This window comes from Mytilus galloprovincialis, chromosome 4 (genome assembly GCF_965363235.1).
Source record: "Mytilus galloprovincialis chromosome 4, xbMytGall1.hap1.1, whole genome shotgun sequence".
Lineage (NCBI taxonomy): Eukaryota > Metazoa > Mollusca > Bivalvia > Mytilida > Mytilidae > Mytilus > Mytilus galloprovincialis.
The window spans coordinates 55652724-55670293 of NC_134841.1; the positions used below are offsets into that span (position 1 = coordinate 55652724).

At 33.1% G+C, this 17570-nt stretch overlaps 1 protein-coding gene across 4 annotated transcripts in view; it reads left to right on the plus strand.

The window, feature by feature from the left end:
* The first annotated feature begins 1976 nt into the window (after positions 1-1976).
* LOC143072480 (C-C chemokine receptor type 1-like) overlaps positions 1977-17570 on the plus strand; it is a 123492-nt gene continuing 107898 nt past the window's right edge. For 2 of the 4 annotated variants that reach the window (XR_012977202.1, XM_076247407.1), the window contains exons 1-2: positions 1994-2105; positions 6571-6699. The gene's annotated coding sequence lies outside the window, so the exon portion shown is untranslated. Of the gene's footprint in view, positions 2106-6570; positions 6700-17570 lie in introns of all 4 variants that reach the window. The other 2 variants (XR_012977203.1, XM_076247408.1) reach the window with 1 other exon arrangement.

Genomic DNA, 17570 nt, shown 5'->3' on the forward strand with positions numbered 1-17570 from the left:
CTTGTATCTAAATGGGAGGGCTATCTCCTATGAATTCTCCCCTCCTTGTACATTATCTTTTATAATTACTTAGGTTTGAGCGAGAAGAAAATATTAAGTAAGCTTTAAAATATATAGTTAAGATATACACCTCATACATAACTCAAAAAGCGGTAACAGGACTAGTTTGAATGTGTACAAAGTCTATATATATAGTTAAGATATACACCTCATACATAACTCAAAATGCGGTAACATGAGCTTGGATATGTACAAAGTCACATGATTAGCTTGGATATGTACAATGTCTCACCCTTCGCGTTTAAATGAGTGTGTGCGACAATTCCGGAGTTTGAAACGTCTCGAAGAAACATAAATACCATTTCCAGATGGATTAAAGCAATGACACCAACCTACTATAGTATATAATTAGAAACGTAACAGATATAATATAAACACCCATGCTACTTTTATATTAAAAGACACTAGTGTGCAAGACACCTGATCAGACTATTCTACCTCTCTACAATTTGTTGGACGCGTGTTTTATTATGTATTCAGTATGTTCCTCATCTCGTCGACTTGTTCCTTTACTCTAATGAGGCAGACTTCATACAAAAGAATGAAAAAAATTCTAACATTGTCTCCTAACGTCACGTTCTGATTTAACGACGATGTTTTCTAAACACGGTATATTTCAAATTTTGGTATCTATGTTGATCGTGTCTGTCTAACTGAACTTTAATTCTAGGACAGGGCAGAGAAATTAGAGAAGGTTTCATGTCTTGACTTACAGCTAGAATGGGACATTAAGTGAGATTGAGTCCCGATCTTCATGCCAAAAGAGAATCGGTGAACTTTCAATTTTATTAACAAGACACAAAAAAAAGCAGAAGCCTGCATGCAGAATTTACATCTCCAACTTAATAAGGTATTCTTAGGTTTGTCATTGTTTTTGTGACAGAGGAGTTACCACTTACAGGGAGCTATTGATCAAAGGGTTCTAAATGTTAAAGCTGAAGTCATCATTAGATGTCATCATGGTTTTATTGGTCGTTATGAAACATCCGTGTCACAGATGACAATTGATATTATCCATTTGTCATGGCCACTATTCCATCCTCCTTTCTTCATTTATGTTTGTCTTTTGTCAGACGACTGGTGCTTATACTGGAACAGAAACTTATTATCCTTTTGGAGCACCCAAATGTTTTTGATGGGTATCTGGTTGCTAAATATTTCTGTTTTTGGATTTGTTCTGTGTTGTGTTTTGTAGATATTTTTTCTTCATGTGGCAAATATTTCCAGTATTCAGGGCAAGAATAAAATTGTAACGATTAAATTGTCAGTTCATAGCCTGCAATATGGGTCTACTTGGTTGAACGTCATGAAGTTTAGACTGTCGCCTGTGTGCATACGGAACACCCTTCTTTAGCATAGTCCTTTCTGTACGATTGGATAAGTCCATCTTACCACATTTCTACACACATATAAAAAGAAGATATGGTATGATTGCCAATGAGACCAAATGAAAACTAAGTCTATATATTTTTCTCTTTAATTCCGGAAATGCATATGATATTTGCAGCTGCAAGTAATTCGCGAATTTTTTTTTATCAAGAATCAAAAGTTAAGACACGAAATGCATTGATCTATATTAACATTAACAACGGTCTATAAACTCAATTGTAATTTACAGACGCCAAAAGTTAGTTTCCTCAATAAAAAATTAGTAGAGAAATAAAAAACCAAAAAACTTCAGTCGCCACCTTTTGTTTTTAATGCCCCTTCTTTATATGTACCAAATATGAAACCGTGTTTTGATTAAGTTTTACTGAATCTTATCTATTGATTACAAATAAACAATCGAGATTACTTGTATTTCATTTTCCTTTCTACCGAATATTATTTTAATACTACCATATATAGAATATCTATTTTATTGCGCATGCTTGACATTATCGTCAAACTCTACTGTATGCACCGATTATCTATATTATAAATCAAAATCGGTGTGATTTCTCTTTGATAAGGAAGTGAATGCTATTTATTTGATGACTATCTTTTTACCTTATCTTTATGATTATGTAACGTTTTTGTCAGTTTATGGATTAATATATCTAGTGGTAAGTAACTTTTTTCCATTGTAAATGACTTTTTTCCCTATTTAAGTGAATATTAGTTTTTAGACGTAATCATGTGCCACCGTGACATAAAATTACAATTGCTTAAATTTGATTTTAATTTCACTTGTCAAACATTATATAAAATGACAGAAATGAATATTGATTTTATTTATTCTTAAATTAAATGTTCGTGTTTTTGGAGTATTCTCTCGTTTGGTTAATTGCTGTAAAAGATAATTAAGTACAAATCCCATCACTGTGTAAAAAAAACTTTTGCTGATTAAAGCATTGATTGTATTATTTGAGATGGACTTACCGAATAAAAAGAAGCGTACTTGTAATTATTCAAGGTATAAAGTCAATACTTTCTATATACATGTATACAAAAGTAATACTAATTCATTAAAAAGTATATTGGTTCTTGATTTACGCTGTTTACATCTAACACAATCCTCATAAATATTTCAAGCCCCTTTCTTTGAACCATTTAAAAGGGTTCATTTGTTTAAATGATGACAAAAATTAGATTTATTGCGTATTCGTTGATTCCAATACCTGTCTATACTACTAAAATAACGAGGTTCAATTTGTAAGCCGGGAAGACGTGAAAACGACGAATCAAATAATTCAACTTTATATAACTTATATAGGATAATGGTGTTGATGAAACATTACACCATTTCAAGCCATTTTGTTTTCCACATAATTGAAATTACCAATAATTGCCAAGTTCCAAAAAGCAGAGAGATTTGTTCACCTAAAAAATCCAGGCTAAAACTAAGGCGTTAGTACTTTAATTCAGTCACGGAACCGCAATGTTGTGGATGTGTTCTAGTATTTAAATATAGAGATTATATGAATAAGGAAACCTGATATGATAGCCCATGAGATAAACTTGACACTAAAAACTTAACGACAAGGGATGAGAATGATAAAAAAATGTGTACCTCTATACAATGCATGGTATCGGTTTCTTTTAACTTTAAATTATAATTCTGCAAACGCTTTGGTTTGTAAATTATAGAAATGTATACTCAATTGGTGCACAACAATATACATGTACATTAATACATATTCAATTTTAGCACAAAAGACAACGTATATACACGTGCAAACGATTAAGCCCCAGTCACACTGTTGCGTTTCAAGAGCTACGTTTTACTACGTTTTGAAAGCGTAGTAAAACGGGAGTATACGTAACGAAGCGTATCGAAACGCAGTAGAAACGTAAAAAAACCGTGTTGATCCTTTGTTCAAAACTGGAATTCAACAACAAACGAAGTTGAAACCTAGTAAATATGTATCAAAGCTTAGCGGAACGTAACAAAACGTGCTTACTACGTATCTAAATGTATCAATGCTTGATTGAAACGTGGGGGTTCACGTTCTTATACGTAGCAAAACGTGAACCGATAAAACATGATAAGAATGTGGCACAAACCTAGTAAAACCTAGCTTTCAAAATAACGGGACATTTTTATTCAAAACGTAGTAAAACGTGACACACTGACTGGGGCTTAAAAAGCTAGAACAGAACCAAAAAACTTAAGTCCCAGTCACACTGTCACGTTTCAATAGCTACGTTTTACTACGGTTTGAAAGCGTAGCGAAACGGGAACATACACAACGAAGCGTATCGAAACGTAGTGATCTTTTGTTCAAACGGGACCTGCCTTGTATGTTTTGAAAGTTCAACAACAAACGTAGCGAAAATGAAACGAAGTAGAAACCTAGTAAATACGTATCAAAGTTTAGCGGAACGTAAAAAAACATGATAACTACGTATCGAATCGTAGCAATGCGTGGTGGAAACGTGGGTCTACACGTACTAATACGTAGCAAAATGTGGTAAGAACGTAGCACAAACCTAGCTTTCAAAATAACGGGACATTTTTATCAAAACGTATTTGAAACGTTAACGTAGCCTTTTAAAACCTAGCAAAACGTGACAGTGGGACTGGGGTTTAAGTAAAATTATATCAAGGATTTATCTGCGTAGGAATACACGTCGAAATGCAACACCAAACGCATAATTCATGCATAAAAACCTCATTTCGCATGCTAAAACAACCAATCGAGCTGTACAACACTCCGTGCATGTTAAAAATGATAAACTGTCATAAAAAAAAGGATAAGCACTTTCTACGCGAACACTCCTAAATTTTCCACTGACAAGACAATTATTTGTTTAACTCGCACAAGTTTAAAGTCATATGAAACCTCAAATTAAAATAGATGAGGCATATGTTTTTTTTTTATAACAAAATGGATAGTTTTCATGATAAAACTTATGTACATATACTTTTTTTCTGAAGAAAATTCTATAATTTGTCCACATTCAGAAGAAGTTTACACAAAATGCTAGTCATTGGATACAAATGAAATGCTAGTCAATAAAAATTTCACGGGATATGCATAAAACAGAGGCGGATTTAGAGGTTTTTTAGGGGTCCGTCCCCCTTTTTGTGGGTAAAATTTGGTTGATTATGTAGGGAATCGCTGAAGCATGACTAGAGCGGGCCCCCTCTTAGGCAGTCTGTGGGCCCCAACTTAAAAAAAAAAATTCTGGATCCGCCTCTGTAAATGGTAGTCATTGGATAATGATCAACAGTGGCGTAGCTGGGTCATTTTTACGTGTACGCCCGAAACTTGGCGAGGGATATGAGGGGTGCCAATCGTTCAATGTCAAAGCACCTGCTGGTAGTGGGTTCGAAAGGGACGAAGCTCCCGGAAGCTACCGAGAATGAGATACCATAATGATTCCTGTCAGTAAAAAATCATTGATAGCAACATACTTTTGAATCTAAATTGTTTGTTTGTTTTGGTTAAATCTTGTAATATGTTAACTTATTCATCGTGTTAAACTGGAAGCTATCCTAATGGTCATTGGTTTTAGAGAAAACGTCCAAACCAATATTACTTTTAAATAAGTTTAAATGGTGCCGTGAGTGAGCATACAATCCACAAAAGCACTTTTAATGAACACGAAAAAAATATTTCTAAGAGGTACAATATAAAAAAATTCTGGAACACCTAGGATTTCTTCCCACAAAAAGTGAATCAATTTATCTTTCCTTTAAAGGGATTTTAAAAAAAATCTAAAATTTTCTTCTGATATTTTTTTCTTGATCTGGAATATTTCACGACAATCTATGAAGGTTTATAAATTGAACATGTAAAACAATTAACCGCGTAAAGAAGATTCCGGCTATCTGGCTGTCTATCAGAAAAGAACAGAAAATGAACGAAAAAAATGCTTTCAAAATTTTAGCTTTGGACATAAGTAATAGAAAAGGCTTCTTCGGCATTTTCATAAAATTCGATGAAGGTTCGACAAGTAGTTCATGTAATTGAGAAATAACAAAATGTACGCCCAAACTGCGACCACTTATCAATTGCAGAAAGAAATACATTTTGTCCTTAAAATGTGGGAAAATTAAAGATAATTTATAATTGCATTATTATATTGCTCTGAATACTCTTTTGATCATAAACAGTTTCTGTCCAACTTTCATAAAATTTCACGGAGAGTCATTCAAAAGACTTTATCCTCATTCGGAACCTAAATGTTGACGCCGCTTTGTGTCGCTTTTGGGACATAAATCACTGACTCGACAAAAATACAAACAGCATATCGAATCTGAGCAGATAGTGAATTGCTTTAAATATAATAAGAAAAGTTCGTAGAATTCATAGTACTAGATTCAGACTTTTACAAAAGATTCGAACAAATATATTAAATGATCTATTTGAGTAAATTTAGTCCCTTTTTATTCAAAATTACAATCCATTGAAAAAAAGAAGCACAAGGCTGATGTGCTTTTGACCAGTTTTTCTTATTCTATGTCAAATATTTGTTTTATTTTCAAAATTGAAGTGTACGCCCGGACGTTTTGACGTAAACGTAGCTACGCGCATGATCAAGCAATAATTTCACAATCAAATGAGTATACCAATATATTGAGTGAGACTTACCTCATAAACAATTACAATAAACCTGTTCTAGTTCAATTGATAATTTAATTTATGGAAATGTATGAATGATTTAATAGCTATATGACCACTGGTATTAGTATTTCAATTTTTCACACTCATAGTGTCTCAATGGTACAGTCATTATATAAATAACTTTATTACGACTTTTTTCAGTTTTTTTTTAGCATCATGAGATAAGACTTTCGTGTTAGGAACTATTTTTGTGTTGCAGAATATACTAAACTGGCGGCGGCATAAACTAGATGTGAAAAGTTTTATTTTCCAGATGGTAGATGACCTGCATGGATACTTCATATGTATCAAACTTGTATGATGCCTTATGTTCTGACGTTTCCGTCTGGTATATGTCCGCTGTCCTTGTCCTCATTTTCATGGCTTTAACTGCTTAAAATCTTTTATTTATCATGTGCTTTTCTCACTTAATTTACAAATGATACAACTATATTTTCTTCCATTGTATCATTGCAAGGTATACATGTCCGCCAGCTAGTGTTTACCTGACCATGACCTCATTTCATTCATCATGTAAACTATATTGGAAAGGTTCGAGTGCATTGCCATCTTGATGGATTGTCCTGACCTTGACCTTATTTTCATGGTAATGTATGAATGATTTAATAGCTTTCTTACCACTAGTATTAGTATTTTTTTCCGTTTCTTTGTAACTATAGGCAAAAGGTCAAACACATATTTAGTGTATTGAATGTTTGCAAGAATGTTACTTGTACATGTCTTTTTGTCCAAGACCATCTGACGTTGACCTCATTTTCAAGGTTCATTGGTCAACGCCAAGTATCACAGTGAAGTCCGATTCTTATATACTATATATCAACTATATGGACTGATCGTACTAAGACGTAGAGTGGGGCGCTCATATTCGCCGTGGACACAATTTCGCCGTTTTACGATTTTGAGGTGTAAAAACTTCAAAGGATGGTTGAAATTGAAGAAATATGCCGGTAAATTATATTTTTATAACAAATATGATAATTTTTGAAAATGAGACCAAATTCTTACCGCAAAGGACCGAAAAACGGACAACGATTTTCAGCCAATTTCCTGAATGAAAAAAACGATTTCAAAGAAGTACTTCTTTAGTAATTCTTTGACTGATTGCCTTAAATTTCAGTTTTTTTACACCTTTCAAATGTCTGCTATTCATCTATAATGAAATTTATTTGATACATATTGTTCAAAGCTGCAGTTATTTGGTTTTAAATAGATGTGTTACAACGGCGAATATGTGCCCCCCGTTGACAAAACATCAGGAAATTTCAAACACCCTTTAATCCAACATTTCAAATGATTTTTCTCAAAACAAACACGTTTTAAAGCTAAGAATATTTTGCATTTGAAGTTATCTTCATACAGAAATATCAGTTTACTTCAAAAACATAAGGACCTGAACATAAACTGAAGAAAACATGGAAAGATATGGCGAAAATGAGCACCCCACTCTACATGTCCACCTGACTTTGTTGTCTTATTGATGATCAGTAAAGCAGACGAGATATCTCTGCCTATGCACGTTTGTCTCAAAATTGTGTGCATCTTTGTTGAAGGCAATTTAAGTAATTGACCATTAAAATTTTGGTAATTAACTTAATTAAGTGTTATTTTTTCAAATTTACTTCGTTAACTCTTACTTAAAAGACTTGTTTTTTTTGGTGGGGGGGGGGGGTGGTTAATGAATGAACTGATGATCTCTTGAAGAATAACAAACGATACATTATCATTTAACCTTGAATGTCATTGCCATATTATAGCTGTAAGTAGATTTGCACCAAGTTCGTTTTCTTTTAATTATTGAATTATTTTAAGAAGAGTTCAGAAAGTTATAACATTATATTGTAAAGTACCATAACATCTGTCTCATCCTTTGTTATTTCCGGTTTGACCAGTTTGATTTTATGGCTTTTGAGAATGTACATTGTTATTGACCAGCTTGTTTTTATGGCTGTCGGGAACGTACATTCGTTTCCTTTCATATATCGTATTTATTCCAAAAATAACTTTGTTATCTATAAACATGCCGAGAAACAAAAAACAAAATGAAGTACTCGATCCGTATCTGCATTAATGACTTGATTATAACACCGTTTTTCATGGTTTTGTACTGAATAATTGAATTCAAAATAGCATTTTAGTAAACGTAACCTATTATATTTGACATATATGTATTTGTCTTTCTGAAAAAAAGTATAACGATTAAATGTCAATTCATATCAGTTAAGGGGAAGATAGACGGTTAATTCGTTACGTTGTACCTTGTTATCCAAATTCGCAAAATGACTTGTTGGTGACATCATATCTGCAGTCTTTATGTGAGGTCTATTTGCATGAATACAATAAACATTAGAGCATTGAAAATCATTAGCAGCTTGAAAAGATAAACAAAAATCGATAGAAAACAACAAGTTCTTGGATGCGACGAATCTTAATTTCAACACAATGCTCCATAATTTCAACACTCGTTAATTATTAATTAGCCTGCTTTTTGCAAAAAAGGTTCATTATTGTAAATTTCAAAATAAACATGTGTTTCATGTTCAAACTAAACAAATCTTAAGTTTGTTGACAGATTTCTCATAAGAGCTACGATGCTTTAAACGGTTCACCAAGGAAGAAAACGTGTTCTTAGGTGGTCCTTTTTACAAGATTAATGTAAATTTGCGTGAACTATATAGGTTTCTTAAAAATGGGTACAGCAACCGTTTAATATAGATTTCGTCTTGAATATTTTATCGATTTCAAGATAATATGTGTCAAGTCGTCAAAACGTTATCGAAGAAATGTCCTTAAAATGAAGGACCTTTATCAGTTGTTGCCATTTTTGAAATTTTAAAGTAAGACTATTGTAAAAAAAAAAAACACCTCAGGAACAGAAAACATAAGTGAAAGCAAAGGTTACGTACAAGCTGACCGGTTCATTGTGGAACTTTGATTGCCTTAACTTGCTTATGGATTTTGCTATCATCGAGAATGCATGTTCTTCCCGTCACAATACAGCGAGCATTGGATACACATGATACTATTTCTGCAGTATGACAAAATTTGAATTTCTAATACTCTCAATCTCGACCTAACTTGAGATAATCTCGGTTGTTTTGAATTATCGTTTGTCACGGTGGGTATGGTTGTCCTGCGAGAGAACGTTCTGTGCTGGTGATTCGGTCCTGACGGGTGCTGGTGATCAATGAAAAATTGTAAACAAAGACGAAAATGATGATTTTTGACGTTTTCACTCATAAAAAATGGAAGAAAACAGTTGAGATTTCTCAATTTTGTTTCTTATGGGTTCATATGTAAACCATTAAAAAGTTGACTATCTAAACTGTTTCAGTAAGCGTAACACAAAAATGCTCATTTTCAGAAAATCTAGCACTGAAAAAATAAAACAAAAATGCTCATAGAGTCCGCTTTTTACACCGCAATCCACACGACAAAACTATTTTGTGAAAAAACATTGCAATTTATTAAAATTTAGCATTTTCTCAATTTATTCATGTCCTGATACTGTGCTGGTGGGTCCTGTCATTGTGCTGGTGGGTCCTGATACGGTGCTGGTGATTTCGGATAAGAAGTTGGTCGTATTTGAAACAAATGTTACAAAATCAATAAAATTGGGCAGATAATTGTTGTCAATAGGATCCATGACTCCTATTTTAGCTCTTGTGCATCCATTTTGGCTGTTTAATGTGTGTTTTCAAATGATCGTAACTTGTATTACATAATTACATAAAAGGGCAACATCTGTCGTCCAATATCAGATAACAATATATAGTATCTAAAATAAGAATAGTTTTATTAAGATATTAAATGCCCCTTACATTGATGCTTCAACAATGATCAAAGCCCATGCCGCATAGACATGTTTGTTAGCGCTCCGCATACCCCTCCCCACTTCCACCCAACCAACCCTCCTCATTTCCTCCTTCATTGTTACAGTGGTGTACCAACACAACAATTTATCACATAAAATAATAACACAAAGACACATATTATTGAACAACGAATGCTCGCAGATACTGAAAGCTAGTTCAAAGCCGCATTTTCAACTAATAGATAAACCATGTTCTCATATACAAAAATCCTAATCGCGTCGATTAAAAAAGTCTTAAAACTTAAGTTCACATTTTAATGTTTGATGAAGCAGAACTTTAAAAGTGTGCAGTGAATCTTGTGCTCACAACAGTTATTGTCATTATTATGTTTACATAAGACTTAAATCATCCCTTCGTAAATTTTACGGACGACATCACGAGTTGGTTGACCGTTATGGAATAACCGTATCACAAATGATATCGGATATGTTCCTTACGTCGTAACTACAATCCCCTTCCCTTTACTGAATGTGACCTACCGAATTAGACTATTTACCGGATTTGTTATCACATAAGCAACACGACGGGTGCCGCATGTGGAGCAGGATCTGCTTACCCTTCCGGAGCACCTGAGTTCACCCCTAGTTTTTTGGTGGGGTTCGTGTTGTTTATTCTTTAGTTTTCTATGTTGTGTCGTGTGTGCTGTTGTTTGTTTGTCTTTTTCATTTTTAGCCATGGCGTTGTCAGTTTGTTTTAGATTTATGAGTTTGACTGTCCCTTTGGTATCTTTCGTCCCTCTCTTATAAAGGAATTAAAAAGGTACCAAGAAATATTTTACAGTTCAATTTAATGATCATGAATGGAAGGAAATGGTACGGAAGTTTAAATAGGACAAAAAGAAATTGATAGTATTTTTTGGCGAAAGACTTAAACGCTTCTTTGCATTATATAGTACAGCTCTTCTATAAAAGCATGCAAAAAAAAAAACTTTGATTGACTTGCTTGCTATGTTTGCTTGGATGTTTTCAAACAATAGGTAGGCGGAGTTTCAATACATACTGGGATTTGATTGGACAAATACAAACTGACAGGAATTGAAGTTAATGTTTATTGTCCAAACAAATTCTAGTATATAGTAAACAGACTACTTACCTGTCGTTTACAAACATCCAAACAATCATAGCAAGCAATTTTATCAATGGTTTGCTTTGCATATATTAATAGAAGAGCTGTAAATTCTAAAAAAAAAATCTTGTTGTCGTAGATGGTTAAATCCTCAACAAAATCTCAATAACTTTGTTGGAACGAATAAAGGTTTTAAATCAAATTTTCGTGGACTTTTTAGCTTCCACCCTGACGAGGCATATTAGCTGTTCGTATGCTGTTGCACCTGACGCACGGAAACTTTCACATTTCCATCTTCTTTTCTGAAATATTTTACCCAGCTCATACTTGACAGGATTGTTATTCTAGTAAAAGGTGTAACCATTGAATTGAACACAGTCAAGTTAAAAATTCCACAATACTATATAATCCATTTTATGTGTCAATTTGTTCGAAAAAAGTCGAAAAGAAGAGAGTTTTTTTAATGTCATGATTATCTGTCGCTTTCTAGATCTATGCTTAGCATTTGTTTCAGATGACATGGACTCCTCAACCTGGTGATCCTGCTGCCTTTCATAACTTTATCCGTATACATATATTAATAGATAAACAAAAGGCTGCAACTGGTATTTTTGTATTTAAAATGATTCGTTGTAACGAGAATATTTGTGGTGAATGGAAACTGTGAGGGTAAAAATCTTAAATTGCTTATAAATGTTGCTGGACCCAGTTTCGGTATCTGATCTGAATTTTCTGAAATGTGCAAGGTAGATAGACATTGGCCTTTTGATTTTTTTTACTCGGTAAGTTTTGCCCTAATTGCTTGAACTTTTGCAATATTAAAGCCGATTTCAATGAGTGTGTAGACAAAGGGAATATCTTTGGTTATCTTGCTTGCTGAACAGAAAAGTCATTGTTAGATTATGTAAACTACCCTACTTTAAGAGTAGACTAGTCCGATAAATGACACATCTTTCTGTCTGTAGGACCAGGCTACTTCGAAAGGAGGGTAGTATACCTTACCTAACAATAACTTCACGGTTTAGCTAACAAGCAAGCTAACCAAAAATGTTACCTTTGCCTACATACTCAATGGAATCGGCTGTAACTAAAAACTCTAATACATTTTAACAGACAGTGGTCATGTTTGTTGATGAATATTGTTTTTCCTAGATTCACTCTTGAAAAATCATTTGGTAACATTTGGTCAAGTAATTTCAGAAAAGATCTTTTTGTAATTGCGGACGCCAAGACAATACATGAACCTCACACGACCCCTCGACACAGGTGAGCTTAGATATGATCTTATAGCGATTCGGGCTGATAACCAGTTGAAACTAGGCCAGTTTTTTGTGTGTGTAGATTTGTATTGTTTTAAACTGTTATGACCTTTTAAAGTTAAATGTAGGTGTTTAATCTAAGAATTTAATTTTTAAACTTATATACTTGTTTTATACTCAATTGGTAGTATGAAGCTACGAGATATTTTAATTTTTGAAATTGACATTCTAGTCTGCCCTTTCATAAAATAGTGAAATTTTTTTTAGTGTTCTATCAAACTTTTGAAAAAAATACCTGATAACCGTTCAGACAAAAAAATTATGTTGCAAAAATCTTACAGATACAGCAAGTGATTCTTAATAGCTATAAGATACATTTTTCTTTTAAAATACAACTTTTAAATCTTACGGGAAACTATTCCAAGCTTAAAACTTTCACTGTAACCTCGCTCTAACTTATCCCCCATCCCCACCCACCCCAAAAAAACCAAACAAACAAACCCGCAATACTATTGTCATTCTTATAGTCAGCACTTAGTTGTTCACAAACAAATGTGTTTTAAGCTGCTAAAGACATATGATTCAAACGCTCTGAAAGTCCTTTGTTCTATATTTTTGCTCTCCATTTTTATGCAAAACCTTTTACATTTTTATTTTATGGGTTATTGTTGAAGGTCGTACGACGACGTATGGTTGTTAACACATACTTCCTTTGGTTTCTTATGGAAATTTGTCCATTGACAACAAACATACCACATCATCTACTTTATATAAGTATTGTATAAATTACAACGTATTTTGGTGATCTTGCAAAATGATCGTAATCCCGAAAATCGTAAACATATTTTCTTATCTTAAAAGGGGGCAAGAAGGGTTCCATAAACAGGCCAATAAATAAGATTACAGTTAATTTAAAAAAAATAAAAAATAGGGGTATTTTTTTCTCTAATAATAACAGTAAACAGATTCACAACAATGTCAATTTCAAGAAAGCTGACAACAGTTAATTAGTCAATAACAGTACAGCATCAATAATCTTGAATATATGCCACTTTTAACTAAAATATAAAGGCACAGAACCAGGACATAGGAGCACAGAACCAGGACCGTTTTCTTATCACCAGCACAGCGTCAGGACAATTAGTTTAACGAACTTGCACGACTTTTGCAATATAATATTGTTGTAATATACTTTGCATGGTACTTATGACGCATCAGAGAAAAATTAAGCAAAAAACAGTCGTTTTATTGCCGTTCTGATACAATGTAAACAAACCCACCAGCACAGAATCAGGACCCACCAGCACCTGACAGGACCAAATCACCAGCACAGAACGTTCTCTCGCATACCCACCGTGTTTGTAAAAACCAAAATATTGCATGTATTTGACTCCACAAACTTTTATCTCGTCCGTTCTTGACAAAGGTAATAAAAAATATTTTAAAAAATACTCTGACATTGATATCAAACATTTGCATTCGGTTCTCATGTCAAAACCTTTGTATTGAAACCCATCACGGAGATAAAAGGGACCTCCATTCTCTGTAAATGCTCCACTCTTAAAGTTAGTGTAGCGATAAAACATCACAAAATATGTTCAGTTTATAAATGTGGCAGTTTTCAGGGTTGTCAAATTTTAGTTTTATGGCAAACTCTCTGCTACTTTCTTGTTAAATCAGCTAATTGGCAGACAATAAATATAAGAAATATTCTAATTCTATTTCCAATAGAGGATCCGTGCATTATTTGCAAACCAATACAATGATAAGTATATCAAACAACAACAATATATTGACACAAAAGAAAAAAAACCAGCTTTAACATGAATTATAATATAAGTTAATAATATAACCATATAACCATATAAATCATAATGTTCAGTGCTCGTGGGCTATGCGGCAGGAGTAGCTTCATATCCATTATGAAATAAGCTTTTGTGAATTAAGTACTCCTCGTGGCTGATGCATATAAAAAAGATGATTGTCAAATATGTATATCATGTATAAAATGTCTTATTTTTCTACAAGACAATTGATTTAAGCAGTGATAGTATATTATGTCATGTTAAAGTACTATAAATCAAAGTTCGCAACTGACAAGGAAATACTTAGGTTTTATCTGACATAAAGATATTTCCGGTTGATGAAGGCATGGTATAAACACAGGCAAGAGTTTTCTGAATTCTGGGACAAAAATGATGTTCATGACATAATGTTTCATACTGTTTTTTCTTCAAAGTTTATCAATTATTTACCAGATTCCCTTTCAACCTAGTATCACTTTGTTGTCACGTTTTCCAACAAAGACCTCCTTGTCTTTTATAATCCATGTAATCTATCTAAATGAATGGAGATGTAATAAGACCTCGGAACCAAAAGGTATCTAGAGGTCACCATACGGTCGTCAACAATAGACAAGTGTCGATACAATGTGTCACATTCTAAGTCTCCCGACGTCTGGAAAAAAACGAGTATATGTGTAAAACTGTTAATGATCTGCTTTTAACACGAAATCCCGAAATATGAAATCCTTGTTTGTTCATGGCTGTTATGACTGTTAAATCTATAACGAATAATCATAAAAATTTGAAGGAAGACTTTTGCAGTTTTAAATTTTATTTATTGAAAATCGTTTTCATGCCTATTTCGAAAACATAAATGTCTGTCAAAGATCAAAGTGTACAGATGAATTCTTAATCTTGCTCCATCAAGTTGAAGTCTCGAAGTCTTTCACTGGTTTCTAGTTGAACAATTTACAGTAACTGTTCCATTGAAGTAAACATATTTACAATAGCTTGTTTCTTCCGTCTATATGAAAAGGAATATAACGAGTTAAATTTTAGATATCGCTTGATACCAACTAGTCAATACTAGTGCAATAATTAATTTTCGGATATCAGAATACATATACATGTTTAGTACATGAGCTTGTTTTTCAATACATGCATTTTATAAGAAGTATAGAATTATTTCTTGATTTTTCATATTATAAGTACACATGTATGAGTAATCGTTACATGTAATATAAAACAAATGAATTGGAAATAGCTACAATAACAATATTTAGCAGAAGAGTATAAGAGACTTGAGGTTTACAAAATGTCCAGAAATATTGTGGTGCTAGCTAAAAACCAGAGAGGTTACAAATTGTTGATAAAAAGGTTGAAATCAAGCAACCATCATAAAGTCGTCAAGATCTTTCGTCTAAGTATGAGTTGTTTGATCCGTCACTGATAATATTTCAGTAACACATAAAACAAAATTGAGAATGGAAATGAGAATGGGTAGTGTGTCAAAGAGACAACAACCTGACCAAAGGGCAGAACACAGACGAAGGCCACCAATGAATTTTCACCACAGCGAGAAAATCCCAAGTCCGGGGGCGGGCTTCCACTGGCCCCTTAACAATAATGTGTACTAGTTCAGGGAAAACGGACATTATACCAAAATCATACAAGACAAACACAGGCCAGAGGCTCCTGACTTGAGACAGGCTCAAAAATTGCAGCAGGGTTAAATATGTTTATTGAGATCTCAATCCTCCTCTAAACCTCTAGCCAATGTAGAAATAACTAACACACAGAAATTCGCACAGTTTGTTATGATGTAACATATTTATCTTATGTTACTTATTTGCATATATTTCGCTGAGGCTTGACTCACTTGACGCACTTAATAATGAGCTATATTGGTTGTTAGTAGAGGGTCAAGCTATTGGACGATAATTCTACTTACAGAAAAATCTACTAGCTGATTTTTTTGCTTAAATGAATTACCATTTTGTATTTCTGTTTGATCTCTCATAACTTTTTAAGAAATTAACCTGTAACTAAACGTCAAGTTTAATCTGAAACCGACTCTTTTCTTATTTTATTAGGTTAAATGATCTTAACTGACTTAATTGCCATCAACTACTGCACCCCATTGTTCCAGTTTAGGACCAAAACTTATTAAAGCCTCATTACTGCTACAACTCGGTAATATCAAAGACTCTGAACTTTGTTACATCAAATTCATTAGTTTACCTGAAGAAAAAAAATCGATATTTCAGTGTTTCAGTGCCTTTTTTTTTACGAGAAAATTAATACAACTTTCATTTTTCATTTTTTTAGAACGTCAATTGGGTTGTAGGTCCTAGATTGTAAATCCTAATATTGTTGTATTTGTCAGATTAAAGTTTTCTTTGACCTACAAATCGAAAGTTCACAAAAGATAAAAAAAGAAATTAAACAAAAATATTTTGATAAGAAATTTATAACAAGGAGAGAGAAAAACGAATAACGAGAGCCATACGTATTAAGTGAATGTTAAGTCATATATTAAAACTGTCTTATTAATTGATTTAAGCAGTAACTCTTACAGAATATGATCACTATATAATAGCAATAAATTAAAAAAAAAAAAACCGACAAGGAAGTCCTCATGTTTTAGTGACATGAAAAATCCTATCCTTATGACCCAGACTTTAGATTTCCAAAGCTGTATTTAACTTTTCGGTTATTTCGGTTTTTAATGCTCTTCGTACCTAATTTGACCTTCCAATTGTTTTCGAGCGTTACTAGTGACTTTATTGTAGACATAACGGCCCTGGGCGTCTGGCGTTCAACATTATAAGCCTGGTAATTTAGATGAGTTTTCAGGGTTACTGTCCTTTGAAACTTAGGCAGGGGAGATAGATTGGAGACAAATATTGATAAGGTCTCGTAAGAACCTTTATCTGTATCCCATTTTCTGTTTACCGAATTATTTTCCTATCATAAAAAATATCACATTTTACAGCAACAACGTTAATATGCAATTCGTATATGAAAGGTTTTCTATAAATAGGTTATCTTAGGAAAAGATCCTAAAATAAAATAGAGATATAATAAAATTAAACGGAACAGATTGCGCAATAACCATTACCAATTCGTCATGTTTGGGTATCAGATGAAATGAAATAGTCTCGGGAGTTTTCATAAAGGCTATTCAATGATCCCAATCTTTATTTATCGACTTCCAATCTAAATCTTGACTCTCAATTAGTTATATCTGAGTGAACATGCTGTAATGCATTCCTAATTTTCATTTATTTGTTCCAGTCAATATGTTTAATATCTGATTTAGTATCGCATTATGCGTCTTTTGTACTTCTGTTGTTATGCACATGTCAAAATCCCTAAAAATCATTGCTTTAATTCTACAGTTATTTATGATTAATTCGGATGTTTTTGTAAAATACTGTCATATTTTGAATTCCTTGCTGTAATCATTCGTGAAAT